Raw genomic sequence first — 19,986 nt, forward strand, 5'->3', positions numbered from 1 at the left:
CACTGGATACAGTTAAAGCTATACTGTGTGTATTGTTGTGTATGGTGTTATTTGAGGGTTAGGTCTGCAAACGTCCTCAAAAATGGAATCTGCCTTCTGAAGAGATTTTGACTGAAGAAGCATGTGATTTTTACTGATATGCATCTTTTGCAGCTGAAGGTAGGTTAGCACTAACCGCTTTTGAAACTGTCAGAAAATATTTCTCCCATCTGGTTGTGACAAACTGTAAATAAATGCTAAAAAGAGTGAGGAAAACAAAACTTAATAGAAAACAAAATCAGAATACTAAATAAAATCAGATAATGCAAAACTACTTAGTAATTATTTGGGGGGGCGGCCTCCTTTTAGTTTCTATTCATATTAATCATAGTAATTCTAAGAGTTAAGAATGAAGAAAATAAGACTTAAGTCCTGGTGGTGAAAAGTGGTTTGATGCCATCAAGCTTATATACCCAGGAAAGATGAAATATAGTGGGACTGCTGTCCTGGGCTCTTTTAAAATGGAACCGGACAAAGCCTTTCAGAATATACCACAGCAAATATTGTTTTTAAGATGAACTAGTGATTTTCCAATATCTAATATTTAGGCAGGATTAACACTTCCAGAAAGTGAGAACTTGGTGTAAGAGAATAGAAAGTTGATTTGTTTTCAAATTATGCCCCTTTTGCAGAGCTGTTAGCCCCAGGTAGCCTGAAGAAGTGCCTGTTTCCTGAAGCACTATCTCAGTGTAACAGCTGGAAAAAGCCCATCTGTAAAAAGAACAGATCTTATGTTTAAGTTATTAAAGGTAATAGAGAAATCTTCAATGCAACGAAGATCAAGAGACATAGGAGTACCCATTGCATTAGTTTTATAAATAGAGCAGTGATTTGCCATCATTTAAATAATCTTCAAACAGAAAAGAGGGAAGAGAGTATATTTTGTAGACACTGTAACATTTATAAGAAAATGTACTAAGAATTTACAGTTCAATAGTGTCAAATAATGGAGGGCTACCCTCTTTGAATCGTCCAGTTTCTCAGAAAATTTATTCTTGAGGCTGATTTCCAGAATAGTAGCTAGGTTACTTGCCCATCCGGCATTTATCAACATTTATGGTGCAGAAGACACAGATATGAAGTTTAACCAGGTGCTTAATTTTTTTCTTGGGATATCAGCAAGAAATTTTAAAAACCACCTTAATTATGGAGAACCTAAGAAGATAAGAATGACAATCTACTGAGAAAACCTAACAAAATTCTATCCAAATAATACTTCTAATGTCTTTTTAGCGATGTGCTTGTTTATATTTTGTATAATATAAATAAACAATAACACTTCTAGAGATACAGGACTTGCTCAGTGATAGAGGTTTATGTAACAAATTACTTTCTACCTTTTTAGAGTTGAACTAATTATTAATAATGTTTCTTACCTGGAATAAAACAGTTTACTGAATCCCCAAAAGTCTTTTGCAGCAGTTGCTATGTTTAGCATTTAAGGTTTGTGATGTCTGAAGTATTGTTTCACGTTTCACATTTTTTTTTTTTGTGGCTCTGAAAACAAATACTGCAGTTGGAAGACCATGTGGGTGGATAAGATGACAATATAGAGCCACTGACAGTTCAACTCCGTTAGTTTTAATGGAAACATACTAAAAGGCAGATATCTTTGTGTTGTTTTACAGGTTGAAGAAGTGCAGTCCCCCTGCTTTTAATTTCAAATCACCAACACCCTTCTTTGATCACCACACTTTGTCTTTCACTTGAAGGACCTGATCAGATAAATACTCATGCCATGTTCCCTTTTCCAGGCAAATCTGGAGCATACTAAAACCCTTCTGTTGATTCAGAGGGAAATTGCTGATATAATGGCAGAGATCTGGCAGCTTCCCAGTGGCTTCCTACACCTTGTTTCTTGTCATCTCCCATGCAGAGTATAGCAGAGTGTGTAAAGACCAGATACACATCAAGCACTTGAATGTTGGCAGTCCTTTACATGATTAGATTTAGGTTCTATCTAAATGCTTGTCAGGCTAGATTTAAATCTGTTTTCAGTTTCATCTGTTGATGCTCCTCACACGGTTCTGTATAAAACTTGACTTAATGCTGTTAACAAAACGATGAAATTATGAAGTAGAGGAATCAGAAAAACCTCCACTATTAATAAATTTGAGAAAGGAATTTATGTGACAGCTGATAAGTATTCTTTAATTTCATCAAGGTTGCATTATTCACCTGAGGGTAGATCTGCTTTTGTCCTTTAAATGGCCTACCTTTTTCTTTTTTTTTAAGGGTGTGGTATTTGGAGCCCTGGAGACATGGATAGTGTGGCTTCCTGCTTTCCCAACCACTTTGTTTCAGAGGCGCTTAACTGTGAGGTTTTTTCTAATTAGAGGAAATTTTACATCAACATATTTTCAGTTTTTGCCTTTTTTTTTTTCCTAGGCATACCACAAAATGAACTTTCTGCTGTTTGTGATATGCTGCTTTAGTGGTTGTCTTACTCAAACATCTGTCTGTTAGGGAGGTGCTTACTACCCTGAAATGCATTTCACAGAAACAGCTAAAACCCCATAAAGATTCTTTACTTTAACCAAAATAGACCCAAAGAGCAGCAGCCTAATGATTCCCATTGCTCCTCCTAACTCCTGAAGCATACACCTTTTCTCTTGCAACCTAAATTTGCTGTAGGTTACAGTAGCAGACCAACTTTCATATCTTTGCTGAATGAAACTTTTACTTCATAGTACCGTACAGTTTTTAGGGCAGTTTAAAAGAATCCTGGTTTAGGGATTCCTTTCCACCATTCTTACAGTCACCTTCTGAATATTAGTGATACTGGGTAATTGCTATCCAATATTTCTTTTTCATTTATGAGATCATTATTCACTTATTGTTGAGGTAGGCAAAGGTAACATTACAATCTGAAGTATTAATAAATTGCTTGATATATAGCAAAATCCAGCAATCCTTATCAAGAAATCAGCTTTAAGGTTCTATATGGCCTTATGGACGTGTATTCTTCATACGGGTAGAAATGTTTAGAAATTCTAATGTCTTCTTAAAGTCTGATTTGTTTGCTTAGTATTTGGTGGAGGGTTAATGCTTTTTTTTTTTTTTGCCCTTTTTTTTTTCTTTTTCTGTTACCATTTTTTTCCCAGCTAATACCAGCATGTATAAATAGGGCTGTGAATTCTCACTTCATTGTGTGGGACTTAGATGATTACACGATCACCAAAGGCAAACTGAGTCTTAAAATATTCTAGGTGATGAAAGACAAATTCCCAGTGGAGGTAGGAAAATACAATTCAGTAGTATTTTTATACTGTTAAGGCATCTTCTATCTGTTCCATATTCACATGATGATTTCAAATTAGAGTAAACAATATAATCTACGATGCTGAGAGGAATAGTGGCTTCCATTATGAGGGAGATCTGGAAGGAGATGGCATATTTAATGCAGAAAAATGCAAAGTGAGAGGGGAATTTACTTTCTTTCTCTAAATGCATGAAGACACAAGTGCCAGAACAGGAAGATAACTATTAAAACACAGTGTTGGCAGCTAAATAAATGGAGAAATTAAGCATGAATACATTTAGGTGGAATATTTTAAAAAGGAATTCTATATTCTAGCTAGAAAAGAGCTAACTTTCTGGAAAAAGGGAGAAATCTAATAATTCTTATCACAATGCTTGACAGCTGCTGATAATTATGAGTGTGGTTGCTTGGTAGCAAAAGGCTGCATATAACTCTGCATTCTCAGGTATATTTCTGTTGTCTGCTTGCCTCTTTTCCTCTAACCCCTGACATCTTGATATGCAAAATCTTGTCCTCTGTCTCCAGCTGCCTACTTTTCTGAGAAAGAGAGGATTTTTCTTCATTTTTCCCTTCAGTCAGCTGGTCTTGTCTCAGATAACAGCAAAAGAAAGGCTACAAACATGAGTAATTACAGCTGTTCTGCTGAGTGCTCTCATTGAAAATATCATAACAGTTGGGACTAGCTTAAAAGTGTATATGTTGATGATTTTAGAAGTTTAGAAGTCGTCTTTGGCAGACAGACTATAGGCAGATATAAATGGTCTTACAGTCCTCTGTGGGTTCAGCCAGCCAGGGCGTGGTTTGAAAAGAGAATGTGGTGAAGCCTGTGGAGTAGTGGATCTCTATTCCATATAGGAAGCATCCTGGGAGCAACACATTTCATTAACTTACTTTTATTCTTGATGTCCAAGTCACTTAGATTAAATTAAATTATTAAAGAAGAGATTAATTGTAGAAATGGATGTAGCAAGCTGATACGGTGTAAATATCATGTATTTGAGAAGGGGTCAGTCTTCAACAGCTTTCCTGATAAGGTAAATAGCTGTAAAAAATTATTATGCTACAGCAAGTCCATTATCCAGAACTGAAGCATAGCTCTTCCTCTGGGGTGATGTATGGCAGCTCTTCAATAACACATACAAATATTGGAGAGTAAAAAGTGATTAAAAGGACAGGATTGTAACCATATGGTCACCACTGAAGTAGGTATATAAAAGGGAAAAACTATTTCAGATCAGTGCTAGAAATTTTTTCTTTACTTCTGCTTGCAGAGGTTAATAAGCAAAACTGGAGGAATCCTCAGGGAACCCCTTGTTACAGAGGGCTGAATTATTTTACAAATGTTGTAATTCAGTTTTCATGTATTAATAATTCACTTCAGAATGCACTTGAAAAGGCCTTGGATGGGGTGAACTTTAACAGCTTTGTTCTTCATTGGTAACTTTTTTGAGGGCTATTGGATTGTCGGAATTTTCAAAGAAGAAAAGGACGTTTTTAAGTGCTGACACTGTGTATTATGGCTATCTTCCTTGGTGTTTTCCTTGTGATATTGGAGGCTTTGTAGGAGAGCAGCATCCTATATGGTCAAGATTTCATATTCTGCCTTGCTCGTGTTCAGCATACTTCCGCTAATCTGAAATCTGTTGAAAAGGTGCTTGAATTCAGCAGTGCCCAAGAATTAAAAATTTTACTGGTTTTAGCTAATTTGGAAAGGCAGAAGCAAAGACAGACCTACCAGACCATCTGCAGATGGTCTATGTTTGTTCTCACAACATGGATGAGCGATGCTTCATTCAACCACAGTCGTGGATGTGGTTGCAATTTCCTCTTTTGTTAGGTTCAGTAGTTCTGTAATTGCCCTTTCTTTTATGATGACTTTTGTGCTGGTGAAAGCTATCAATCAATGACCCTGATAAACCTGATCTGGAGATCAGGTACAGAGTATACAAATGCAATGTAAAGTTTTTGAAACAGCGTATCTCAACCCTGACCCATTGAAACCTTGTTTATAAATTGAAGAAGCTCCATCTCCACAACCAATTTACTGCAGAATTTATAGGCATTTTAAGAGGAAGTATTCTTCATTCCTCTGTTTTTTCTTTTTAAGCACCAGATGGTTATAGTAGCTTATTCCATATAAATGAGGAAACCAAGAGGCAAACAGTTGATTGAAAGCCTAGAGCTCTTCACTGTGTTGATTATATTCTTCTGATACTACTGTACTGTGTTAGACAATTTGCACTTTTCTTCTGAGGGTTGAATTTGAACTAAGTTTCACTTTTGGGCTTTCGCTGAATCTGACTTTGTTGTGGACTTTATTTATTGGTCTGAACAACATACACACATCCTTGCCCCTAGCAAATTTGTGCTGTGCACAACCATCCAAAACTTTGAAATGGATTCAGATTAAAAACACATCTCAGTGTTTATATATCTGGTTTGAATTTGGTATTTGAATTTGTAGCTTATGTTATCTGAGTTCGAATAGGAAAATCACAGTTTCTGGCATTGTAGGTGTTGCCAGTTAATTACAGTTACCAGAAGATCCCTGGTAAAGTGCTGTTATAATGTAACTCATAGTGGCTGGCTGCTGCACTGCAATTAATATTGTTTTTTGTTAATTTGATTGCTCACCAAGTTAACAAGATTAATGATTACAAAGCCAGTCACGGCCCAAGGTGGAAAGAAAAACTATGTTAGAAGATGTTTTAGCCAGCTTTTTTTTAGCCTTGCTAAAAGAGTGAGTTTGGACTTAAATTCTTTATATAAATTCTAGCATTGTTTATTAAGTCACTGTGGCTTTAGGCTGTTCAAATTGGAAAAAAAAAAAGGTGAAAAAATCAAGTTTATTTTTCTAATTCTGGAGTGTACTTTTAGACCTTCAAAACAGTTTATACACGAAGCAGTGCTTTCTTTCCTGTATTAATTCTGTAGAGAAAGAGGGAAGGGCCTTGCAGATTAATAATAAAAAACCCACAACATTCAATTCCTTTATAAAAATAGTCTGTAGAGCAAATAATCTAATAGGCCATAGAATATTTCTAGGGAAAAAGAGTAAGTTTCTAAAGGAAATATACTTTCAGTGGAATTCATGTTAAGCTGAAGACAAACTGTAATAAGCAATTAAAAAAGCAATGCTAAGTTTTAATTAGTAAATGTTTAATCTACAAGGAAAGACCTTCTAGAATTGGCTCAGAATATTGGAACAGTTACTCTGTGTGTGTCTGTGTTTGTGCAGAAGATAAAAGCACAAACACAGATGCAGTTCCTAGGTAGATAGAGAGGCTTTGTGGCCCCACTGAACAGCGTATACTGCACCGAGGGGTATCAATGGATGGATGAATCATCTCTCCTGCTGCTCTCCAGCAGCAGATCTTCACTGGAAAACTTCTCAGGGCTTTGTACAGTGCTCTGTTTTGTTCACACTGCTGGTGTCCTTCTCCAGCACTGAGATCTCACGGAGATCTTTTCTAATTAAAAATTTCCCCAAACCAGAAAACTTGTCTTTGATGGTAGGTTGTTGTTTTGGTTTGCTTGCTTAGCTGTTGTTTTATTCTCTGCACCACATCAAAGTTAGCCTGAATTTCTGTGTTCAGTATTAAAGGACATGATACAACGTTCACTTCTCAAAGGGAAAATCACTGCTCTGAGTTTTTGAGTTGGTGGCACATTGCTCCCTAAAGACAGCCTTCTACAAAAAGCAGTCCAGGTACTCAGGTCACTAGGTTGTATGTGTTTTTGCTAGAATCAAGGATAGAACATACTGAACAACGTAATAGGTAGTGCACTCAGCAGTACATAGTTACTGCATTGCCTCTGTGATCATTTTGCCCCATTTTGCATTTAAAATACTATCTAAATATAATTAGCTAAACACCCTTGTTCTTTTCATTTTCAAATAGGGCAGTTGAGGTGCTGTGATGCTGAGGTACTTGATACGAGTTTACACAGAGAATTAATATCAAGTTTGACTGCTAATACCCAAGTATAAAATGAGCAAATCCATTCATGTCCTTTAAAAATATACATGTTGTTTATTTGTATGTCCATCTAAAAGTAACTTAAAAATCAAGCACAAAATCTTAGGTAGCTTGTTCAGATTGAACTGCATGAAAGACATCTCTATATCTTACTGGAAAAATAGAGAGCAATATTTTTATTAAACAGATATATAACTTTTAAAGAAATCGCCTTTTACTACTAGAGTGAATTAACACAGCCTATGGGAGGAAAACCAGTTGTTTTAGGACTTTTCCATAAATGAAAAAAACACCAACCTCACAGTTTTAAGGTTAAGTAGTTTGGTTGCCTAAAGATGGATGGCTATGTGACTATTTTACCATACTTCTTGTACGAAGGTATCTCCATCTTTATAATCTTTTATCCAAGCCATGTACCCATTTCAAAGGTAAGACAGATTATTGCTAAATCTATTTTTTTTTCATAATTTTAAATTTTAGGAAATATTCTAGCGCAGTAAAGAGGTATGAAAGTATCTCATACCCACTCTGGCTATTAGAAAAATGTTGCATCTTAAGTGTGACATACTAAAAGAAGTTTTCGCAGGTAGAATACATGTGATGCTTAGTATAGTGAGTCTGTGGGAATAACTTCTTATTGTGTTATCTGGTCTTTCTGTAACACTATTTTCTTATACATATTTACCTAGGGGCTGGTAGCAGACCCCTTGACCTTCTTATCAATATGATAGGATTCATGACATACCCGCTGAAATTAGGGAAAAGGGTGGGGGGGTGGAGAGGCAGAAATAGGAGAAAAAAGGTGTTGGATGACTCAGACATTCTCTCTTCTACAATATTGAAAAGCAAGCCAAAAAACCAAACAAACAAAAAAAAAAAGAAAACCAAAAAGATGATTCTTATGTAGCAAACTAAATTAAACCTAAACTACTTTTTCTTTCATTCTTCACTTTGTGGCTGAAGAGTGGACTGCTAGTACTTCTCCAGTTAGCAACCTTTAACTCTTAAACCTCTTAAACTGTCACAAAAGAGGGGAATATTAATTGTAATTCTTGTATTAGTTATAATCCATCTTCAACTGTCTTCGCAGAGTGATTAAACTGAAATATTAGTCCTTGTGGCTACTGTCGAATACATCTTCAGTCTGGTTGCACTCAATTTTGAACAGTGATGCTTACCAGATTAGTTTATCAGCTAATGCTTGTAACATCTGTCCCATGACAAATACTGGTATGATATTAATCTATTTCTACTAATTCTAAAACTATGTCCAGCTAATTATGATCCAAACTAAGATTCTGATGACTTAATTTGTCAAGGACACATTTTTTAACCAGAACTTTGCCAGTAAAATCTGTAACTTTTAACAGATACGCTTATAGGAAGTCCTTCCAGTCTCTAAAAAGAAAAGAAATATTTATGTTGGCACTTTCATAATAATTTCTGTTCCTATCACTAGATAAGATGGGCAGAAATTGTAGGAAGGAAGTCGTGTATCTAGCACCAGCTTGCTGCTTTTTAAGAGTTTGCAGTGGAAGCTTGATTTAGTTCCCTAAATCTAGCCTCCAGCTGCCTTTCCAGACGGGTATGAGTCTCCCATAGATCCTGTTATATCTGCCAGACTCCTGACAGTGTCTCCTATACTCCTAGAGTATGTCAAATAGCATTAGACGTTTATATTTAAGCAATAGATTGGGCCCTATATGTTTAAATACCAAGAGTATATGTCACTTAAGCTTCACCCCTTTCAAGGGACATTAAGAAGCTCTGTGGAACAGTAGACTATTTCTGAGCTGCAATCAGAACAAATTCAGTAGGTTTGTCTAATGTGGATCAGGATTTAACTGAAAGTCTTCAAACCAGAACTTAGTATGAGTTCAGTAGATGGAATTAATTTTGTCTAAACTCAGTTCAAATCCAGAATAAGGATATATCTGCTTTTATGTATTCCTAGTAATGTTTCCTAGTGATTCTACATTTAAAAAAAAAAAAAAAAAAAAAAAGGAGCACACATCCAAAGAACAGAGATATTATTTCTGGTTTCTTTGCTATTTAGAAGTTTGGCTAACTCTACTCTGTCTCAGAACACGCTATGGTTTTTAAATGGATAGGATATTTATATGAACCTACTATTCTAAAGGGCTGACAGTGTTCATCTGTGCTGTTAAACCACTGCTGTGTTCTGTCTCGGAGTTGGCTGCCGTAGTAAATGGAATGATTCTATTATTATAGAGTTGTGAAGTGCTTTGAGGTGTGAGGATGTAAAATATTTTGTGACTGCTTGCTAGATAGGTAAATATCTCAACCGTTTTACCCTCTTAAAAAAAAAAAAAAGAGGGAAAAACCTTACAATATATGTTGGCGTTTTCATTGGCATTATTACTTCTTTTTAGCTCTACAGGAAGCAGAAGTCCTAAGGAAGTGGTACACTGAGAATTATCTTGCCACTTTTTTAAAAATACACAGTAGATGTTTGAACAGCAAGGAAATATATTTGCTTGGATTTGGGGGGGGTTTGGCTCCTGATTTATTTTTTTTCTTTTTTTAAATTCTGGCAGAGGGGGAATTAATGTGGCATTGTATGCATAGGAACTTCAGGAAATTTTGAATTTTGGGCATCTTTTTCACTGTTTTGTGGGAAAGAAATTCGGCACTCTTCATGAAACTACAAAGCAGAAAAAATAAAGCCTTTTATCGGATATGTTTTAGTGATCTCAGTATTGATATCATACAGTAACACCCAAGAATAATCTAGGTAGCAAGGGGCCTCTGGAGGCCCACTTGAAGCAGGACCAGCTTAGTTACATGAAGGTGCTCTTGAGTCTTTTCAATTAAATTCTAACCATCTCCAAAGATAGAAATTCCTCAACCTCTCTGGTCACCTGTTCCAGTGTTTGATCGCTGTTGTTGTGAAATGGTTGTTTTTCCCCTTATAACTACTTTGAATTTCCCTTGTAGCAGCTTGTGTCTATTGCCTCTCACCCTGGCACCATGTACCTCCAAGATAATTCTGGATCTGTCTTCTCTGCCCTCTTACTATGTAGTTGAGGATGGCAATAAGATTCCACATCAGCTTCTTTATTTTCGGGGGGTGGTGGTGAGGTGAGATGGGGATTGAACAAATCCATTTCTCTCAGCATCTTCAGGTACATTGGGTGCTCCAGCCCCCAAGACATCTTGCTGGATCCTTTGCTGGATTTACTGGAATAGTGACCCATTCTGATATGGCAATATCTGTCTTGTATTAGGAATCTCAAAATAAAACACAGTATTGAAGATGTGGTCTCAAAAATACTGAAAGGAGGGAGATAATCCCTTTCATTAACTTGCTGACTGCGAGCAATATTACTGTACATAGCCCAGAATGGTTTCAGTCATCTCCATCACAAGGACATAGTACTGTTGTCTGTCTGTCTCTCCAGATAGCATCTAGCCTGTCTTGTTGCATGGTTATTTCATCCTAAATGCAAGGATTAAGCTTCATTAACCTTTATTAAGCTTCATTTATGCTGTGCATGAATGCCTGCAGCATGGGAATCTCACAGGAGAAACGAGAAGTCGATGCGCACTTGCAAAGCTATGATCTCATTGGAATAACAAAGTGGTAATAGGATAGATTACGTAATTAGCGTGCTGCTTTGGATGGATACACGCTCTTTAGAAAAGATCAGGAAGGTAAGGGAGAGGAGATGTGCTTTGTCCAGTGAGGATCCTGGAGCTGTATTTCAGAATAGATGATGAGCGTTTGGGAACTTAAGAGCTCCCAGGAGCTCTGTCACACACAGCTGGTGTGACATTTTGGTAGGCAATCTGATCGAGAAGAAAAAGTAGATGAAGCCTCTTTTTGGGGAACCAGAGTAATTGTCATTATCACAAGCACTGATCTTTACTGTAGACTTGACTGGAAAGATACCATTACAGTCCAAGTCTCTGGTGAGCATCGAGGACAACCGTGATCCAGGTGATAAGGAAGCTGACCAGGAAGGACATTCTGGTAGACCTGCTAGGGCTGAATAAGGAAGAAGCAGTCAGACTTGTGACATCGGATGGGAGCAGTAACCATGAAATTGTGGGTGTTAAGTTACGATAACTTTAAACATGCTTGAATTGTGTGACAGTCATATGTGGTGACACAGTGAGGAAATGGATGTTAAAATGTTGTAGGTTACTAGTAAGACTTTGCATAAGGAGTTGGATGATATTGTAGGTTGGTGTTGGCGATCTGTGTAGGTAGTGTGTGTTCTGCCAGAATCTTGATTACCACTAACTTTTTTTTTATTACTAAAAGATATTAAAATACAGGATAAATAAGAACAAAGGTGTTTTAGGAAGGCTAGCCCTAAATAACTAACCTTGAAATGTTCTCACAAATGCCCTTAGGTATTCAAAGGCGAGAGGGAAAAAAACCACACACACCCCCTACCCCAAACCATTAAGGGAATATTCCAGGCCAAAAAGTCCTGTACTTGCTGCAAGATGGATGATCGAGGTGCAGCTATTACATTTTATTAATTCTTAATGTACAAACAGAGGCCAGAATTGTCAGGATTTAAAATGTCTTTTCCAGACAAACCAATGGCAGAGAGAATGCATAACAAATAGAAACAAATTACAGAAAGAATTATTAAAAAAATGGCATGAAAAAAAATTATTTTGGGGCAATGGCAGTGAGGGGGATTTTCATTCTTTAATCTCTTACTTTATACTGAGTATTTGGTAATTTTGAAACAAAACTTTACTCAATGATCTGAAAAACTGTTGGCTAGGCAAGAGTGGACTGATAAAATGTTGTAACATGGACTTTACAATGCCAGAGTATTGGAAAAGGATCACAGATTGTTTTCTATTGTAATGAAATGAAGGGCAATGATGATAAATGGATTATTGTTGTTTCTAATGATGTACATTATATTCAGCTCTATGTGGTTTGCAATTTTTGTGTTATTTGGCTTTCAAACAATGATATCATTTAAAATATTTCTTTTGATGTTCAGGTCCCAACAGAGGAAATTTATATAAGCTGCCAAAGTAAGACTTGCATTAAGGTGCACAGGGTTTTAAGTACCTTCTGTATGTAATTGTAGAAAAAACCTCTCTAATTTCAGGGCTTGTGGTTTCTTCTGGAAGTGCACTGATGAGGAATTGTTTGGAGAACAGTGAAACTGAACGGTAAGCAAAACAATAAAGATGCTCAGTGGTAACAAAAGTTTGGCTTCTGATACTGAAGGTCCCTAGACCTTTTGACCATTGCTGGCATTTATGAAACAAACATAAAAAATACAAAATAAAAACAAAAGTCCTGTTCAAATTGGTAGAGAAACTCCATTAGAATGGCAGTGGGATTTCATGGTATCCATGAATTTGCAGTCATTTTCCACAATATTTGGTATGTAACATATTGGAAAAGAAGTAAATGGGCTTCTCTAAAGCCCAGAAATTATGATTCATGCTAGTGGCAAGGCTGAGTTGTATTACAGGCTAAAAAGAGAGACAGTACCACGTGTGTTTGAATAAATAGATTCCAGGTGGTATAATCTCCAAATATTGTATGCAACACAGAAGACAAATTTTTCATGAACTGCATCCCAGTATACAAGATAATCTAAGAGATGAAACGTTTGCACCAAGGTTACAAATATGGAAAAATACGTGAAATGTTAAGTACATTTCAAGCTGTTATTTTGGTTAGCAAAAGCCATTTCAAAATCTCTTGTCAACCATGAAGGAAAACCTGTGTGCATGATTTCCAAACAGGTCCCCTCTTCCCCGATTCCATTTTTAAATCCTGAGAACCGCTGATTATAAATGGATTTGAGTAGCACATAGAGTGTGGGTCACAGTTTAGCTGGAACCTGAGACACCCACAAACATCTTCACTGATTTGTGATTACACGTGCACACTTTTTATTACAAAACACACATATCAGCACTCAGTATGCATTGTTGTTGATTTTCTTCCTCGCCCCCCCTCCATCTCCTGGAAATGTCTAGGTATACAATGTCTTTTCAAAGCAACAAGTTGCAACAAATGGATCGTTTTGAATGTCTGAAAAATCTTTTTTCTGTAAATTTGGACTTAGAGTCTGTTCTAAATTGGCATTAACCCTTCTGAGTGGAAACTGGTGTAGAGTCATATTCTATTCTCTCAATCTTCTTGCTAAGCCGATGGACTTTGGGTTCCTTAGTGCTCTGAAAAGTGTCTTTCTGTCACCACTCTGGCTTTGCTTGTAGAAATCTATTTTGCACTTATTTCAGTAAATCCCACAACAATATGTTGAGATCTTTTTTGTGTGGTTCTTCAGTGCAGAGCATCACAAGAAACTTGGACACAGTTATTCTACCAGTCTTTCATCATTCCTGGTAGTAGCAACAGGTGCAATGCATCAGGGAGACAACAGCACACAGGATTTCTCCTGCTGCTATATGTAGATGTTGCAGAAGCAGAGATGCAAATTACTATTGTGATCCTAGGAACCATGAAGTAGAGAAAAACTTTTTTCCTACTCTCCTAAAGATGAGCTTAATTAATTTATTTTCAGTCGAGTTTACTTGTGGCACAAAAGTAACCACAATGTTTTCTGTTGTGCTGGCACCACTGCAAAAACATACTTGAGAAAGAAACAGGCAGCTGAAGGGGTGGGAGCACCCATCTGGAGGCATGTTATTGGAAGGAGGCACCGTGCTGGGCAGGAACAGCCTTTGAAGGACTGGGGCACATGGGTGACCCATGCTGTGGCAGGGACACTGAGAAACAGAGCTGCAGGAAAACCTGAAGAAGCAAAAAGCATCTGAGGAAAGGGGCAGAAAGCAAAGTGTGGGAGAGGAAACCAGGAAGAAGCAAAGAGCATTTGAGAGAAACCATTGTGCATGTGACCCTGCCATCCTGTTCTGCCTATCACCTCCCTGTGGAACTGGGATGGTTTTAGTAACCTGCAGTGGAAACAAACAAGCTTAGACTAGGAAGCAGGGAGATGTGTTTGAGTTAAGATGAACCTAGGGAAGCGGGGGAAGGGTGTTTACTTAAGTGCTTAATTGATTGTGGGTTCCCCCCCACCCCGCACCTGACTTGGTGATCAAAAGTTGGTGTTAATTAGCAGTATATTAAGGCAAGTAAAGATTTCCCAAGGTGAGTCTGTTGTTTGTAATGCATACACATAAGGGTGAAGAAGTAGATTGCATACATAGCACTTAAAAAATCAAGAATGACTGAAAGCCTGTACAGCTTAATTTCTAAAACTAACCCTGATATTAGGCACCAATTGTCTTCTTAAAACACTTCTATTTTAGCTTGTCAGCCTGGAAGAGCAAATATTTGCAAACAGCCACATTTATAATAAAGTGTTAGATCATTTCCACTACCTACCTCATACAGGGATAAATACTCTCTCACATAATAGGTTCTTCTTGTGAACGATCACCAGAAGGTAGTGTTTACACTATGTTGTGATTTAATTTACTCCTTAGCATTTGTTTTGTTTGAAAATAACTAGAAATTATCAAAAACATTTCTAAAAGCATATAGAAATATTTTTGCTACATTTTCACTGTCAGTAGGCATTAAAATAAAACATGATTCCCCCATATACAACCACATACAGAAACTATAGGAACACCATTATGAGTTCTCACCCTCTGCACTGCAAATGTCTCTTCATCCTTAACTTCTATATTTAGTGGTATGACCACTGGTTTTAATAGTGCCACTCAAATGCATAGTTATGTACGTATGTATTTTGAAACTTGTGGCACTAGGGGTTTTTCTTTGTTGAGTGTTCATAGATCACTTAAGTAAATCCATCTTCAGTGGGGTTTTGAGGAGAGTATTCTGTTGCTACATCTCCAAATGTCAAAGGAAAGACACACACACACACACACACACACACACACACACACACACACACACCCTGCCCATTCTGCAAACAAGTTTGAAGATTCACATTCTTCCTTCAATGTGATTTCAGATCTGTGAAATTAGGCATGAGGAATGATAAAAATTGGTGATGACATTTTCTTTTTCCAGTTGAGCATATTCTATAGAAATGCCCTGTGAATTGAGTTATGGAATCCAAACAACGTTGTATACCTCTCAGAAAAGAAAATGACTTCTTAAGAAGGTAGAGGAGCACATATGTAGAATCAGGCAGTTTAAAGTCACCAAGCTAAAATATTATTCTGCCTTCCCTTTGTGTATTCTATGGTAGTGATAAATTGCCTAACAGGTAGCTTAACAGATTAAAAACACTAGAATAGGCAATTCTTTCCTCTCCCTTAGCCTATTTTCTATGGCTGTTAACCAACATTATAAGAAGTATCCCATATTTCAGACTCAAACACTGTCTTTTCTATGAAAAATGCATAAAACAGCATTTTCCTATGTTGCCTTTAAATTTTCATTTCCGGTATGTAATTGCACACAAACTATCACTTTATCTCATATGTAATTCCTTTTAGTATAGGACATAAAATATGAGGTTGAAGCAGTGGAAGTCTTACTGACTTACCAGCTTCTTTGACAAATTTGTAACAACCATCCGTATGATGCGAGGAGTGATGGAAACATATAGTGAGCAAAGGCCAATAGAAATCCTTGGGTTATGTGGAGGGACTGGAAAGTGGAAAGTGTCCAACAGTAGGAAACTGGGAATCTGCTATTTCTTTCACTAAGCATCGTCTCCACTGTTCTTTACAGTCCCCTCTATGTAGGTAGTGTTTCCTCTAATGTTCAGGCTGGACCTCTAAACCACCAGAGAAGACTGAAAATTAGGGTTAGGGATAAAGAAAAAGCATGCAATATATATTGGAAAAGGTGTAAAATATAGGTCATGAGATTTCAAGCTGAAACGTAGGAAATGCTGTACAAGGAGAAGTCTGGCCAACCTGCTGAGAGGCATGCTGAATTTCATAGAATTTAATAGAATTTCATAGAATCATTAAGGTTAGAAAAGACCTCTAGGATCATCAAGTCCAACCATCAACCCAACACCACCATGCCTCCTAAAACATGTCCTGAAGTGCCACATCTACATCTTTTTTGATCACCTCCAGGAATGGTGATTCCACCACCTCTCTGGGCAGCCTGTTCCAATGCCTGACCACTCTTTCAGTAAAGACATTTTTCCTAATATCTAATCTAAACCTCCCCTCACACAACTTAAGGCCATTTCTCTCATCCTATTGCTAGTTAGTTGAGAGAAGAGACCAACACTCACCTCACTACAACCTCCTTTCAGGTAGCTGTAGAGAGCGATAAGGTCTCCCCTCAGCCTCCTCTTCTCCAGACAAAACAACCCCAGTTTCCTCAACCTCTCCTCATAAGACCTGCTCTCCGCACCCTACGCCACCTTTGCTGCCCTTCTCTGGACCTGCTCCAGCAACTCAATGTCCTTCTTGTACTGAGGGGGTCCAAAATAGAGCACAATATTTAAGGTGCAGCCTCACCAGTGCCGAGTACAGGGGCACGATCACTTCCCTATCCCTGCTGGCCACACTATTCCTGATACAAGTCAGGATGCTGTTGGCCGCCTTGGCCACCTGGGCACACTGCTGGCTCATGTTCAGACGGCTGTCAACCAACACCCCCTGGTTCTTCTCCACCAGGCAGCTTTCCAGCCATTCTTCCCCAAGCCTGTAGTGTTCCATCAGGTTGTTTTGGTCCAAGTGCAGGACCCAGCACTTGGCCTTGTTAAACCTAATTCAGTTGACCTGGGCCCATTGATCCAGCCTGTTCCAGATCCCTCTGCAGAGCCTTCCTACCCTCAAGCAGATCAATACTCCCACTCAATTTGGTGTCATCTGAGTGTGAATGCATTATAGAATATGACTTAGAGATGGAAGCTGCATTTTAAACTTAGCAGATAGTAGAAAGAAAATACAGAAATAGGCTACCTGGTTGTTAAAGGTCTTTTCTCTCTCTTACATGATTCTGTTATAATTGTTTAAAAAAATACAGTTTCTATCATAGATCTTGTAATATGTAGAAAAGAACATTGAAAAGACAGCATTTCAATTAATTTTTGCATTGGATTTGCAGACATATCATAACTTGGTATTGATTATTTGTCTCACTTCACTATACTAAATTATTATAATTCCCTCTGGAGTTCTTCTACTATGTTATCTGTAAGTTTTTTACTAACAAACTTATAAATACAGCTTTACAGAGAGTTAATTTTTTACCTTATCTATAGGTTAATTACTGTGCAAGACAGTAATGAGTGTTTTCTTACTGTTTTGTTTTGAATGAAGTGGTATATATGTGATAAATTTATCAAATGAAGTTGCCACTTCTTAGCTGAATCTCAGAAGTTTTATACTAGTAGTATCTAGGGCTGATTTTCCTTGCAGATCATTGTTTAGAGAGAAGGAATCTGACATCTATTTGTACAATCACCCAAAAAGTCCTGTATGAGTGTACATCTGGTATTCTTCATTTTGCTAAAGATTTTTTTCTTTTATGGGAAAAAAAGAACCCATTGTGGTATATCAGGTAAAATAGAAACTCTAGCAGCGATTCTTTGGACGTTACATATGTTGCAAATGTACAATTCCGGAGGGTTTCAGCAACCCAGCTGAAATGGCAGCAGGTGTTTGAAATTTGGCTGCTGTGTCATTTCCTACTGTTTAATCTGTTGGGTTTAGTGTCAAAAGGAATTATAAGATAGACCGATCACCTCAGTGACATTAAGAAAATCTGGGGTTTTTTTTCTCTCCTGACAGTTTAGTAGGTGAATTGTGGCAAACATTATTGCATTGACTGGAGTAAGCATTAGGGTCATTGTAGGGTCAAGTTTTCCTTCTTTGACTGAATGTGCTATATTGCTTTCTGAACCCTCCAAATGGCCTAACACTTCCCCACTTATCTCTTCCAATAAAACATCTTTGACAGAAAGTGCAATCTCAGCTTCTTTCTCAAAGGACACGCTAGAGATGCAGTGGACTTGCGTGCCTGTCATTCTGTTGAATTACCCTGTTTATGAAGAAGCTGATGATGTCCTCAAGTGGCTTCAAGAGTCTACCTCTCCTCACTCTCCCTGGGAAACAATTTGGGGTTATTCTGCTATGGAAGAGAGCGGAAACAGCTAGAGCTTGGAACAGCTCTGAAGTGTTGGGGTTTAGTGGCATAACCCTATAAACCTTCTGTTTTACTGAATCTGCAAAACTGGATGTGGAGACAGCAGCTTAAGTACATCTTGACTTCAGGATTTTGTTTATGTTTGAAGCAAATATAAAAAAATAATACAAAGAAGATTGTGATGTGAGTGAATGAAGTTGATGAGAAAATTCAGGATTTCTTCTGAACTCCTTAATTCTCTTTTGAGATTGAGCTCCTGAATTCTTTTAAAAGGGCTTTACTTAGTCTAATTACTTCATTTTAGATTATTTATAGCAGTATAATATAATATAGTCTATAGTAGTATAGTATTTTTTTCTGATCTTATCTCCAGTTTACCCAACAAATGAAAGATTAGGAAAAAGATAAATGAAGATAATGAACTTTCACCAGAGCTTTAATGCATAGCAAGTTAAGGCTAGCAGGCGTCTTGCAGAAATGGGAGTTGAAAATCAAAGCTTCCATTTTTTACTCTGCCATAAATCAAACTCACTTCACTGCTTCATATATGGCCTTGGTCATATCACTTAGCCTTCTACTTCCTCTTTTTTCCCATTATCTCACTGCTTAAGGCTCTAAATTTTCATACGTTAGTGCAGACAATCATTGACAGTCATAACTTCTGAGGCTACCTATTACTACACAAGCATGTGAGAAATTGCATATTTACAGTTTGTGTATATTGACACAGAGTTCAACAGAAAATTGAAAGCTGACTGGTCAGCACAGATGTAACATATTTATGAAAATATAGCTTTATGAATGTGATATTCTTAATTGCCAAAGCATGCTGAGAAGCCCAACTAGGACATACACTGCCTCAGAATCTAGATGCAGGAGAGGTTTATAAAGAAACTGATATGGTTCCATATCTTGGAGGAGGAGATTTTAGAGAGATAACAGGTTTTAAGCCATGAATTTCAAGCAAGAGTACAGTACTCTTGATAACTACATCACCAGAAGATTTTGATTTTTGGTCTCCATGAGCATTTGGAAAAGATAATCGGCAGTAAAAAGTCCCTTCTATCTGAGATATATAAAATACACAACATAGATGCCATGGATCTTTTGTTGAACTAGTGAGAACCCTCTAGTTATGAGCTATCATCTTCAACCCCTTTGTGTTTACTAAATCATATAGTGAAATAAAAAACAGATTGCTATATTTCCTAATTCTTACCTTCCATTGAAAAAATGCGTGTATTCAATAAATGTCCAATGTTCATAATTGTCACGTATGGAACGTGACAATAAAATGCTGAGAATTCTGTTTCTGGTTACATTACAGTTCTTTTTAATAATTTCTAATGTAATAAACTTTTCTAACATTGCTAGTAATACCCTTTCAGGTATCTCTCATCTTTTCGTGTCTGTGTAATAGTTTCTAATCTCCCTTCCATGAGACTGCATGCCACCCTTAGCAGTAGAATTTCGACACCTCTGTTAAATGTAGTATCTCATCTTTCTTGTATTTATCAAATGTGAAAATTGTTAAGAAATTCTGGTAGTTTTCACTGTGTCTGTTGGAGACGTTATGTGCTCTGTGGAGACTAGCTCAGAGATGGAAAAGAAATATTCATGGTTCTGCTGCTGTT

General features: G+C 37.2%; 1 long non-coding RNA gene across 1 annotated transcript in view; it reads left to right on the forward strand.

Moving 5' to 3' along the window:
- Nucleotides 1-19,694, forward strand: part of LOC135313697 (uncharacterized) — a 32,805-nt gene extending 13,111 nt beyond the window's left edge. Inside the window, exons 2-3 of the long non-coding RNA XR_010373235.1 lie at nt 12,387-12,450; nt 18,167-19,694. This is a non-coding gene — a long non-coding RNA (uncharacterized LOC135313697). The remainder of the gene's footprint in view (nt 1-12,386; nt 12,451-18,166) is intronic.
- The last annotated feature ends 292 nt before the right edge of the window (nt 19,695-19,986 follow it).

Source organism: Phalacrocorax carbo, chromosome 5 (genome assembly GCF_963921805.1).
Source record: "Phalacrocorax carbo chromosome 5, bPhaCar2.1, whole genome shotgun sequence".
Lineage (NCBI taxonomy): Eukaryota > Metazoa > Chordata > Aves > Suliformes > Phalacrocoracidae > Phalacrocorax > Phalacrocorax carbo.